At 36.5% G+C, this 13,347-nt stretch overlaps 1 protein-coding gene across 2 annotated transcripts in view; it reads left to right on the top strand.

The window, feature by feature from the left end:
- ERP44 (endoplasmic reticulum protein 44) overlaps positions 1 to 13,347 on the top strand; it is a 90,057-nt gene that overhangs the window by 14,729 nt on the left and 61,981 nt on the right. The gene's annotated exons all lie outside the window — the stretch shown is intronic.

Raw genomic sequence — 13,347 nt, forward strand, 5'->3', positions numbered from 1 at the left:
ACTTTCTTGGTGTTTTAGTCCTGGCGTGAAAAGTAGTCAAATATGGTTTCCGGATTCTTCCTGATAGTTGGTAGAAGGCCTTCATCCTCTATCAGCTGTTTTCTCGTTGACTGGGCAAGGCATATAACTAGTGAAATTGAAGTAGATCAGTGACTGCATAGTAATTTTTTCTCTAAAGTAGTCTTACTCCCCTTTCAGTTCCTCTAGTCACCTGGATTTGTAACTTTGACTCATTGACATTTGCAGTCCTTTATTTTGTCACCATGCCCTTTTTGTCTTTCTTTTGAAAATTTCTCCAAATCTCCCCACCTCAATCCAGGCCCTTGTTTCCCTTCTTTCCTTGTATTACCATTTCACTCTCTTAGCTGTATTGTCTTACTGCTCCCCAGTAAAGGGAGAACACAGTAATTTCAAAACTTGAAGATTAGTGCTCCTCCCTTACTGAGAAGTCTCCTTACAACTTGGTTTTTCCCTAACATTCTGGCCCCAACCTGACCTTCCAGCTTCATCTCCCAGTACTGCACTACATGAACTTCCATAGCCAGGCTTTCTCTTCACTTACTTCATCCATAGAAACTACTCTGCTCATTTAACCCATGCACTGCGCTCTGCCTTTTCCCTGCCCTTTCTCTAAATTTTCCTGTAAGCCTTACAGTACTTGTGTCATATATCTTGTGTGCTAACTTTTCATGCATGGTCGTGAATCTCTTGAAGGACACAATGTGCCTTTGCTTGAATTCCCTGAAGGCCCTACCTGGTTCAGTGCTTCCATCCTCATAGTTTCTCAGCTAAGGACTTCAGTGAGCTTGTGGGAGAGCAGATGGATATGTTCCTGGTGAGCTGTACATGATGGAGTTGTGATGAATGTGTAGAAGGGACAGGTGAGCAGATGTTCAGCCCGGCAGGGTAAAACTTCCCACTTTAAGGTATATTGGTTCGTCCTGTGAGTTCTCTATCATAGTTAGTGTTCACTTGGAGGCTAAATGGCCATTCTGCCAAGGATGCTGTCAAGGAGAGTCCTGCACGAGGTAGGAGGGGAGGGTATTATTCAATCAGATAAACTAGTGCCCCCTTCAACTTTGTAAGTACTGTTTTTTTTTTTTTATTTTAATTTTTTTATTTTTTTGGGGGGTACTCCAAGTTCAATCATCTGTTTTTATACACATATCCCCGTATTCCCTCCCTTCCTTGACTCCCCCCCCCCCGAGTCCCCCCCCCCTCCCCGCCCCAGTCCTCTAAGGCATCTTCCATCCTCGAGTTGGGCTCCCTTTGTTATGCAACAAGTTCCCACTGACTACTTTACAGTTGGTAGTATATATATGTCTGTGCTACTCTCTCGCTTCGATAAGTACTGTTTTGACCTAATAAAGTAGAGGCCAGAGAGGCTGGTGGCAATTGAGGAACTGACAAAGGTAATGATAAGAAGTTAAACAATAATACTAATAATTTATAGCTGAGTAATCTTTTCTTCAGTGCTCTTTTTGTATCTTGTGCTGTTGAAAACAATTCAAAATTACAAAATATATTTTTGTGGCCTTCACATTTGATTATTTCTTTCACTACTGAGAGAGTTCCATTTAGAAGACTATCTAGGCTACATAGACTCTTTATCTGAAAACTATTGTTTTGAGTTACTAGAAACAAAATGTTCATTGGAACTGCTGTGTTCATTTTACTTACGATAAATAGGAAAATTATACTCCTTCCCACAAGGATAGAGAATGTGAACTCCAGCTGATTGAAACTTGCCTTTTTCTCTCTTTTTAAATAGAATCCAATGGTGATTCATTCTCTTAATTTGATTGTGAATTGATTTATCAATTTTTTACTTGCTAGTTTCTCCTAAGGCAGGCCAAGTATTATTCTCAAGTCTTTTTGGGGATGGGAGGTCTCTAGAATTATTGCTGTATGATGACTTATATGTTTTTTCTATTTAAAAGTGATCCTTTCACTGTCATAATTTGAGTTTTAGTCCCCAAGCAAAGATTTCAGAAAATGACTTCTGTTCTAAAAGCAAAGTAAATGTCATTCATGTCCTCTCCCAGCTTTAAGTAAATGGGCTTCTTTTGAGGTCTCAAAGAATTGTAGAATGTCTAAATATGGAAGAATTTTAAAGCTACTTGGTTACTCTCTGTTCATTAAGCAAACGTTGTAGAGTCTCTGCCATGTGTCAAGCACATTCTAGGTACTAAGGAAATACATGAATAAAACAGTATAAAAACTACACTTTATTGGCAAAAGTAAAATAAAATTTTGTTAAAAAAATAAAGTAAAATAAAATTTTTGCAGAGCAGTGAATTTTAATTTTAATGAAGTCCAGCTTATCAATTCATCCTTTCATGGATCATGCCTTTGGTGTTGTATCTAAAAAGTCATCATGAAGCCTAAAGTCATCTAGATTTTCTCCTATGTTATCTTCTAGGAGTTTTATAGTTTTGTGTTTTACATTTAGGTCAGTGATCTCGTTTGAGTTAATTTTTGTGAAAGGTGTATGGTCTGTGTCTACATTGTTTTTTGTTTTTTTTTTTTGCATGTCCGGTTTGTTACAGCACCATTGTTGAAACGGCTGTCTTTTCTCCATTATATTGCCTTTGTTCCTTCATCAAATGTCAGTTGGTTCTATTCATCTGGGTCTATCTCTGGGCTGTCTATTCTTTCCCACTGATCTGTTTGTGTATTTCCATTGATCTTTTGCCATTACCATACTGTCTTGGTTACTGTGGCATTATAGTTAGTCTTGAAGTTGGTGGTGTCAGTCCTCCAATTTTGTTCTTGTCCTTCAGTGTTGTATTGGCTATTCTGGATCTTTTGTCTTTCTGTATTAACTTTAGTTAGAATTAGTTTCTCAATATCTGCAAAATAACTTGCTGGGAATTTGATTGGGTTTGCATTAACTTTGTAGATCAAGTTGGGAAGAATTGACCTCTTGACAATTTTTAGTTTTCCTGTGCATGAACAGGGAATAACTCTCCATGCATTTAGTTCTTTGATTTCGTTCATCAGAATTTTGTAGTTTTTCTCATATAGATCTCATACATATTTTGTTAGGTGTATACTAAGTATTTCATTTAGGGGGTGCCAATGTGATGCTGTATTTTGAATTTCATATTTAACTTGTTTATTGCTGATTTAGGAAAGCAATTGACTTTCGTGTATCAACATTGTATTCTGCAGCCATGCTATAATCATTTATTTGTTCCAGCAGTTTTTTTGTCATTTGCTTTGAATTTCATGTCATCTGCAAACAGACAATTTTATTCTTTCCTTCCCAGTCTGCATATGTTTTATTTCCCTTTCTTGTCTTACCGCATTAGCCAGAATGTCCAGTATGATCTTGAAAAACAATGGTGTTAGAAGACATCCTTGCCTTATAACTGATCTTAGTGGGAATGCTTCAAGTTTTTCACCATTAAGTATGATGTTAGCTGTAGGCTTTTTGTATTTTCATTAATAAGTTGTAGAAGTTCCTCTCTATTCCTAGTTTGCCGAGAGTTTTTATCATGAGTAGGTGTTGGATTTTGTCAAATGCCTTTTCTGCATGTATTGATATGATCATATGACTTTTCTTCTCTAGCTCATTGATGCAATGGATTATATTAAATGATTTTCAAATGTAGAACTGGCCTTGCATACCTGGGGTAGATCCCACTTGGTCATGGTGTTTAATTCTATTCACTGTTAGATTCTATTTGCTGATATCTTTTGGAGGATTTTTGTGTCTATGTTCATGAGAGATAATGGTTTGTAGTTTTACCTTCTTGTAATGTTTTTGTCTGGTTTTGGTATTAAGGTAATACTGGCCTCATAGAATGTGTTAGGAAACATTCCTTCTGCTTCTGTTTTCTGAAGGAGATTGTAGAGAATAGGTATAATTTCTTCCTTAAATGTTTGGTAAAATTCACCAGTGAACTCATCTGTGCCTGGTGCTTTCTGTTTTAGAAGGTTATTAATTATTAATTCAATTTCTTTAATAGGTATAGGTCTGTTTAGATAGTCTGTTTCTTCTTGTGTGAGTTTTGGTAGATTGTGTCACTTGAGGGATTGGTCCATTTCATCTAAGTTATCATATTTGTGGGCATAGAGTTGCTGTTAGTATTCCTTGATTATCCTGTTAATGTCCATGAGATCTGTAGTGATGTCCCCTCATTCCTTTCTGATGTTAGTAATTCCTAATTATGCCAGAGCGTTTTCCTTTTTTCTTTACCTCTATCTCATGGCAGTTAAGTAAAGGGAGATAAAAATGCACAAAGGAGATAGATTCCTAAATTCAAATTCAAACCATGGTCACTTCCTGATTAATATTTTGGTAGACAGATACTACACGGTAGTGATGGAGGTCATGAGATAATGACCCTTAATATATATGAAAGCTTTGAGGCCATCTCTAGGGGGATTTTAGACCAAATGAGGGAAAGACAAACCCATTTGTTTTACAAAGTTAATTAAAACAGTATGTGACATATGAGGCAGCATTAAGGAGTCTCTTCTAATGATTATTTAATTAGTTTCAGTATCTCAGCAAGTATATGGCCTTTCAAGGACCACTTCTGATTGACATTTAGAATTGGTTTGGTTAGAAGTAACAGGACAATTATGAAGTTAACAATTTTTTTAAAGTAAGCAGTGGATTAATACATTAGGCCTATATACTAATGGAATCATTCTTGGGTTTGGTAATAAAAATATTTTTGCCCTAGAACATAGTACTAAAGAATAAGAAACTAGAAAGTCTTGAGTGTATTCTAGAACTAAGTGAATGTAGAAAACAGGATACCAAAGCTTTCACTGAAGAACAGGTTTTCATTGAAGGCTGTTGACTCACCAAAAAAAATCAAATTCACAGTTTTTTTCCTTTATAAATTTATTTATTTATTTATTGACTGCATTTGGTCTTCGTTGCTGCACATGGGGCTTTCTCTGGTTGCAGCGAGTGGTGGCTACTCTTCATTGTGGTGCATGGGCTCCACATTGCGGTGGCTTCTCTTGTTGCAGAACATGGGCTCTAGGTGTGTGGGCTTCAGTAGTCGCAGCACATGGGCTCAATAGTTGTGGCTCATGGGCTCTAGAGCGCAGGCTCAATAATTGTGGCACATGGGATCTTCCAGGACCAGGGAATGAACCCGTGTCCCCTGCATTGGCCGGCGGATTCTTAGCCACTGTGCCACCTAGGAAGTCCCTCAAATTCACATTTTAATAGTGAAATAAAAGCATTCTTTGACATATTTAGGAGACATTTCCTTCATATTCATATTCTGCATTGTAGAATTGCGTATGCCATCAGCAGACTCTAGTAGAGAGTTGAAAGAATTTAAATTACATGAGTGAAAACATTGGTATTTAGTTCACTATATTATATTGTATATTGGCTGTCTTTCACATCCTGCTTCCCCATTTTTCTGTGGGTCCTTCCTTTTTCTCCCAAATAAACTTCTTGTACTTTACCACTTGTCTCAGGGATCCACTTCTGGAGGGAGCCCAAATGAAGATAGGCTGTCATTTTTCCTATTAACTTACTTTATTTTGACATAGCTGCTTGCATCCTCCTGATGTCATTTTACGTGTTCCTCTGTATTCATTGTTTCCTATACACTAGTTCTTGAACTTGATTAGATTGAGGTCAGGTTCAATTTTGGGGGGTTAAGATTACTTCATAAATGGTGCTTTTTATTTCCTATTGCATCCTATCAAGAGGCATTAATATATACTTAACACTGCTGTATGCTATATATGAAAGTTACGAGAGTAAATCTTGAGTTCTCATCACAAGGAAAATATATTTTTTTCTTTTTCTTTTATTTTGTTTCTACATGAGATGATGGATGTTTACTAAACTTACTGTGGTAATCATTTCATAAGTGTATATATGCAATGATTATGCTGTACCATTTACACTTATACAGTGCTGTATGTCAAATATATCCCAAGAAAACAGGAAGAAAGAAAAAAGAAGTGATAATGTGTTCGTTCCACTTTTAGTGATGTTAAGATTGTTCAGTGACAGTGTCGATTTAGTTTTTCCACATTGAGATTGGCTCAAGCCTTCTTGAATGCCTAGGCAAAAAGGGAGTATGACATACTGTGTTATTCTCATTGTTCAGTGCCCAGCCATTATCTTTTTGAGAATAATGACCTTGCAGGAATTATGGTGACTCTTAAAATACTTGAGAGAGAATCTTCTTCCTCTTTTTTAATATGAAAGTGAAATTAAGTTTGATGATCTTGCCAAATGTAATATAAATATCTGTATAATGTTATTCACACCCTTTTCCTCAGTGCCTAGGACAGTGCCTAGCATATAATAGATGACTCAGTGAAAGATTTGTGGAATGAATGAGTGACCTAAGAAAAGAATGTGTGTACCAACATGTTTGTAGACTCTCTTAAGGGAACTTTCTTTCATCAGGCATCCTGGGGAAGAATTACAGTGTAGCACAAGGAGGGCAGTCATAATTTTCTCTTGGCATGTATTATATGTATGAATATTCTGCAGTGTTACAAGACCCAGTGCTAGGTACTAATCGGCAGACAGTGATGAATGGCACATTGTCTCACACATCCACCCCCCACCCCCACCCCGGGTCCCAGAGGGTGTACAGAAAAAGAATAAAACAATTCTCATCTTGAATTTTTTCCCAGTTCCTATGGTTTGTTAGTATTTTCATTGCTAGAAGTTTTAGGGAGGTGGTGGTTTTGACAGAAAAATCCTTTCCACACATTCCACACATTTCCACATTCATTCCCAGTTCTGAAGAGCTTTTTGTAATAAGAAATACTCTATTTCAGATAAGAAGAATGTGCTTCTATTTCAGGTAAATTAATTCATCCCATTTTTAGGATACAGTGAAAAACAAAACATAGATGACATCAGTTTTTTTAATGATTTGTTTGTTTGTTTATTCCTTTATTTATGACTGCTTTGGGTCTTTGTTGCTGTGCATAGACTTTAGTTGTGGTGAGTGGGGGCTACTCTTCGTTGTGGTGCGTGGGCTGCTCATTGCAGTGGCTTCTCTTGCTGAGGAGCACAGGCTCTAGGCACGCGGGCTTCCGTAGTTGGAGCACGTAGGCTCAGTAGTTGTGGCTTGCAGGCTTTAGAGCGCAGGCTCAGTAGTTGTGGTGCACAGGCTTAGTTGCTCTGCGGCATGTGGGATCTTCCCCGACCAGGGATTGAACCTGTGTCTCCTGCATTGGCAGGTGGATTCTTAACTACTGCGCCACTAGGGAAGTCCCTGACATCAATTTTTAATGGAAATCCATGCATGATCAATAACTAATATGCTAGAAAAAGTATGGATTGCAACAATTTTTTTCTTTTTATTGTCTATGGTTGTTTTTACTGGCATAATTTGTTTTTAGGGGTTATATTATTTATATTTGAATTATTTGTTTTTGCATAGAATTTGTTTTCCCAAACAGGTCTGCGCCCACCATATTTTGAGTTATTTAATGAAGAAGGTTGTGACTTTTAATGTTTATTTATGAAAGCAGATTGGTTCTGACTTCTCCCAAATGGGTTGCCCTGATATTATAAGAAGCTTGTATCACTGAGCAGTTTAAGGGTTAAAGTAGCTTTCCAGTGCTATTCTATACTTATTCCTATTTTTCCTCTCTGTTTGAACTTCTGGTTCATTATAATGCTTCTGGGAATACTAACAGTGAGATGTGCCTTGATTGATACTCAGCTTTAGGGCGCTTACAGTGCCTGTCAGCCTCAGCTTCTTTTCTCTGGGGACCTTTTGTATCTCCTATCTCCTTGCAGCTAGCTGTAGACTTCTGTGTTTCTGCTGCCTGCCAGCTTAATGCAAAACTGAGAGTGAGAGTAGTCGCCCCAGGGAGGAGAAGCAGCCTGGGTCCCATGGCATTGGGACTTCAGGTGGGAGACTGATTTGTCAATCTGGATTAGGAATGGAAGGAAGCTCTTGCCTGGTACATTACTTATTTCTTGCTATAGGAGAGACACAGTTTGTAAAGGGCTTTGAGAATCTCCCAACAGAAAGGCAGGTAAATGACAGATTTAGCAAAAATGCACTGAACTATTACTGTAGAATTCCTAGCAGATATAATGGCAGTTGAGAACAGTAATGCCATAGGGAAGGAAACATCCTCTGTTGAAGCTTCTATTTTATGCCAGTAATTTTCGTGTAGAAATATCTATTCAAGCAGAAGGCAATATGCTTTTAAAAATTAATATCAGTGTAGATTTTTAATGTTTCTTTATAAAAGCAGATTTGTTGACTTGTCCAAAATGGGTTGCACTGATATTATAGGAAGCTTGTATCACTGAGCAATTTAAGGATTAAAGTAGCTTTCCAATGCTATTCTATACTTAGTCCTATTTTTTAGAAATATCTATTCAAGCAGAAGGCAGTATACTTTTAAAAATTAATATTAATGTAGATTTCTTTTTTAAATTTATTTTTTAAAATAAATTTATTTATTTATTTATTGGCTGTGTTGGGTCTTCATTGCTGCTCACAGGCTTTCTCTAGTTGCAGTGAGTGGGGGCTACCCTTAGTTGTGGTGCGCAGGCTTCTCATTGTGGTGGCTTCCCTTGTTGCAGAGCACAGGCTCTAGGAGCACGGGCTTCAGTAGTTGTGGCATGTGGGCTGAATTGTTGTGCCTTGTGGGCTCTAGAGTACAGGCTCAGTAGTTGTGGCACACGGACTTAGTTGCTCCACGGCATGTGGGATCTTCCTGGAGCAGGGATTGAACCCGTGTCCCCTGCATTGGCAGGCAGATTCTTAACCACTGCGCCACATAGGAAGCCCGCGATGTAGATTTCTAATGAGATTTTAGATTCCACATTTTTCTAAAATCACAGTAATTTGCATGTCAGTATAGAATTCTCATGAATGAATATTACTATATTCATATTTGAGGGCCAAAAACATTGTACAAAGTTTAAAATGAATTTACATGCTTGTTTGTAGAGTCAAAAGTTTTGTTTTCCAAGGCAGTGGTACTTAAGCTTTAATATGCATAGGAATCACTTGGGGATTTTATAAAAATGGAGATTCTGTTTCAGTAGGTCTGGGGTGGGGCCTGCATTTCTCCCAAACTCCTAGGTGATGCTAATGCTTCTGATTCAGGGACCACTATTTGAATACAAGGTCTTAAGGTATTGAGCTTTAAAACAAACTCACTGCAAATGCTTTCTGTTTTCTAAACTCATTTACTAAGATATTTTAATAAGACACTTAAAGTAAGGCCTAGCAAATGCTTTTGTGACTATAGATCTTGCTAACAGAAATAATATTTAATAACCTCTTCTGCCTGGTACTTTATTAGCTTCTGGTCCTGAAAGTTCCAAATCATTTATTTTCATGAGTGAATTAACAACCTGACAGTGGAACAATACAAGATGTATTGGGTTTTTATCCACTAATGTAGCATAGCTATTTTTAAGTGAGGGTATACTATATGCTGAAGTGTCTGGAAGTCATGCCAGGGAACAGCTGGGGGAACTGAAAGAAGGTATTACTAGGGATTCATGACAGCTCTTAGACAGCAGTATAGAGGGGTTTCTGCAGTGGGTGGAAGATCACTTCTGAGGTTCCATCTAAATCTGAGTTTATGAATCATCACATCATTGTTGTGCTTTTCATCATTACATTATTAAAAAACAAATTTTACTATAGACTTCATTCCTATTTGATAACCTTATTTTCTTCAAACATGTTAAAAATATTTATTGACTATTCCCATTTCTGAACCCCTTTTCCCTATTTCTCACTTCTGAGACCCTCCCTCTAAATTCTTAGTGTATTACCATAAGCCACTCATTCATTCACTTAGTACAATTTGAGTGCTCATTGTGTACTGGTAGGGTACTATAGTAGGTGACTTGTGGGGCACAAAATTGAATAAGGAACAGTCTCTACTTTCAAGATACTCAGAGTCTCCTACAGGAGGTGAGATAGCACAAATAATCTTTTTGAAAAATAATATGTTAACACCCTAAGAAAGTGCACTGGCGATTCATAGGAGAGTGAAATTAATCACTTTTGTCTGGGACCATCAGGAAAGGCTTCATAGAAAAGATAGCATTTGAATTGGGTCTTGAAAACTAGATAAGCTTTCCTAGCTGTTTCAAGCAGAAGAAACTACATGAGCCAAGTATGGAGGCAAGAGACTAAGATGACACATTTTAGGAACTGCAAGTACTAAGACCCCTTGCATTCTTGGATTTGTAACTTAGAGGATTTGGACCATTTGTGAGTGACCCTTGAAGGATCATGTAATAATTTTTCTGAGTTACTGATTTTATTCCCTTCAAGAGTAATTAGTTTAGCTTAGCATTCATATCTTGGTCCATCTTTATTTTTCTCTATTCATTCTCATTCTGTTCTCATTTTACCATATGTTATATGGGAGGACACTATATGCTAGTTAATAATTTAGGATTTGTGAAGAGATTGTTACAGTTCCTTTCAGTTGCCAAGAGTCTACCACAAATAGGGTGACCAGATATATAATTCATTGCCCAAACTTTTGAGAGAGAGTGATGCTATTAATAATATTCCAGGGCAACAGACATAAACTGGGTTTGTCTCAAGCAAGCTAGAGTATATGGCCAACTAGAATGTATGATCAGTCTAACTATATATAGTTCATGTTAATTGGAGTATAGAATATGTATGGGGACCAGTATGATGTGATTTAGAAAGGCGAGTGTGGGCTAGTTTGTGAATGGTCCTTAAATGTAGGCTAAGGAGTTACGCGTTTATACTGTAGACAGTGAAAAATGTTTGGAGTATTTTTAGAGGCAGAGGAATTGATATATGCAGAAGCAGTATTTGAAAAGATTAGTCTGGACTCTGTGGGCAGGTTGGATTGCAGCAAGATATCAAGTCAGAGAGTGTTATAGTACTCCCCTTTAAGGGTATATTCGAATGGTAACCACTCAAATGGTCTTAATGTACTAGGAAAATGTATCCATTTATCTTAAAAGTTATGCTGAGAGCTTTAATAACTCACTTGCAATATGTGTTATTATTGATGTTAGTTCGTACTTGTAATGAATATACTTTTGGGTTGGTGTCTTGCTCAATTAATGTTTTTTTTGAAAGAAGAATAGCACTGGGATCTAGCAGTGAGTGTCAGAGCATTTTGTATGTTAGTATTATAGCATGTTTATATGTTAATATTGTAACAGTTAAAGTTTGACCTAACATTGAGAGAGAGTGTGTAATAAAAAATCTTCCCAAGATTTATTTCTAAGATACTTTTTTAAAATCATGTACCTAACTTTTCGTTGTATCTTTTTTCAGATTGATATCTAATCTAGAGAGAATTTTGATTCTGCAGTAACTCCCATTTCCCTAACCTACATTTTTTCCATTTTCTGACCTCGTGGAGTAGGTTGGCTTTTGGGAAAGGAAAGGCATTTTCTACCAGGAAAACCATGCAAAGCATCATGGAAAAGGGAATCAATTCTTGAAGGATTGATTATGTAGTAGTGGAGAAGAGGACACTCCATGTAGAGGAGACCATGTATGCAAAGAGAAGGAAGCAGAAAAATTGTGGGGCATATTTTGGGAAAAGCAACTGGCTACTGGGTGGCTTAAAAAATGCTGTTGAAATACAGCTAGTGCACTGGCATCACCAGCCAGTTAGGTCGTCCTGAAGGATACAGGGAAATTAAAGGAAATGAAAGCTTTTTAGTTCCCAAAGATATCTCAATGTTTAAAAACCATCTAATGGAAGAAAATATTCTTTACTTGCTGAAGAAGCTCCTATTTATTTATTTATTAAATTAAATTTTTTAATGTAATTTTAAAGATTACTTTCCATTTACAATTATAAAATATTGGCTATATTTCCTGTGTTGTGCAGTACATCCTTGAGCTTATCTTATACCCAATGGTTTGTACCTCCCACTCCCCCACCCCTATATTGCCCTGCCCCCACACTGGTAACCACTAGTTTGTTCTCTATATCTGTGAGTCTGAAGAAGCTCCTATTTAAATCTAGCCTGTCACTTTATTTTTTAATGAATTTGGGTGCAATATTTACCATTTCACTGATGTGCCTTTTATTTAAGATCATATCAGTAGACATATCTCAGACTGAAATGTTTAATATTTTGTACCATAAATGCAATGAATTATGGAAGGAATTATCTAATGAATTATGGAAGATGGTTGGAGATGCTTCTCAGTTCTCTTGGCAAGAAAATGAACTCATGAACTGAAGAGAATGACCAATTTGTAAAATATTTCATAAGTTTATGTCTGTAAATTTACATATATTGTAATATTCCATCATTAGAGGCTAGATTCTCCATGACTATTAAGATCTATTGAAAATTTCTGTGTGGGTTTTTGTTGTTTCCTTAAAAAAAAGTTAAAAGTTTACTTCAAGTCTAAATTTAAAAAATAAGTGATTTCCCTCCTCCCTTCCTGGTTTAGAGCCACTTGTCTTTATTTTACTTAAGCACTATAGCATTTGACACATAAAAATGTTTCCCCAGGAGAATCTTGTTTCTGCCCAGGGCTGACATGAAAAGAAACGATTTGTCAGACTAGTGGAGCTTGCTCACAATTCAAATAAACAACCTGTCTTTCTCTTCAGCAAATTTCTCAGCAAATATGGTGCTGAAACATCTTTCACTCATTGCATTAGATATTATCAAATTAATTATTGCATTAGAAACCAGATTTATTTGATTTTGTTGTTGTTACTTGATGCTTGTTTCTCCATTAGACAGTAAACTTTGTGTGCAGAAAAAAAAACCAAAACAAATGAAAGCAAACAAAAAACACAGTGTATTAAAGATGGAACCTAAAAATAAAATACACTAAATATTACTTTTTAAAATAAGTAAGCAGTTGTTAGTTGAGTTTAAAATCGTGCCTGTGTTTTGCAGATGGCAAGCTGAGATTTTCTTTTATGAACTTAGTGTTTTAGACACGTTAAAGTGGGCTAACTTACTTTACTTACTGTTACTCTCTTTTTAATAACCTCTCACCTAACACATTGTTACCACCTGTAAGTGAAGACCAGACAAAAAGGGCTTTGGTTAACAATTTGCAAAGTCTTTCTTGAATTCCTCTTTGTATTTTATTCTGTCTTAGAGACATGGTGGGATAGAATCAGCAAACTTAGCTTTGGTTTTATATTGTTTCGAAACTGTTAATAATCCAGCAAAATTTTTCTTTATCCAGCACAGAGATAAAGTTGTTGAGAATATTAATTTAAAAGAGTACATTTTTAAATTTGAAAATTGTTTGGAAACAATCTCTCTTATGTATTTAGAAGTATAGGAAATCTCCTGAACCAGTTTCCAGGCTTGAGAGGTTGTACTCCTCCTACTTCATTGATCTTGTGAAAGGTCAGAATAGACAATAA

This window comes from Hippopotamus amphibius, chromosome 2, assembly GCF_030028045.1.
Source record: "Hippopotamus amphibius kiboko isolate mHipAmp2 chromosome 2, mHipAmp2.hap2, whole genome shotgun sequence".
In the NCBI taxonomy this organism is placed as follows: Eukaryota; Metazoa; Chordata; class Mammalia; order Artiodactyla; family Hippopotamidae; genus Hippopotamus; species Hippopotamus amphibius.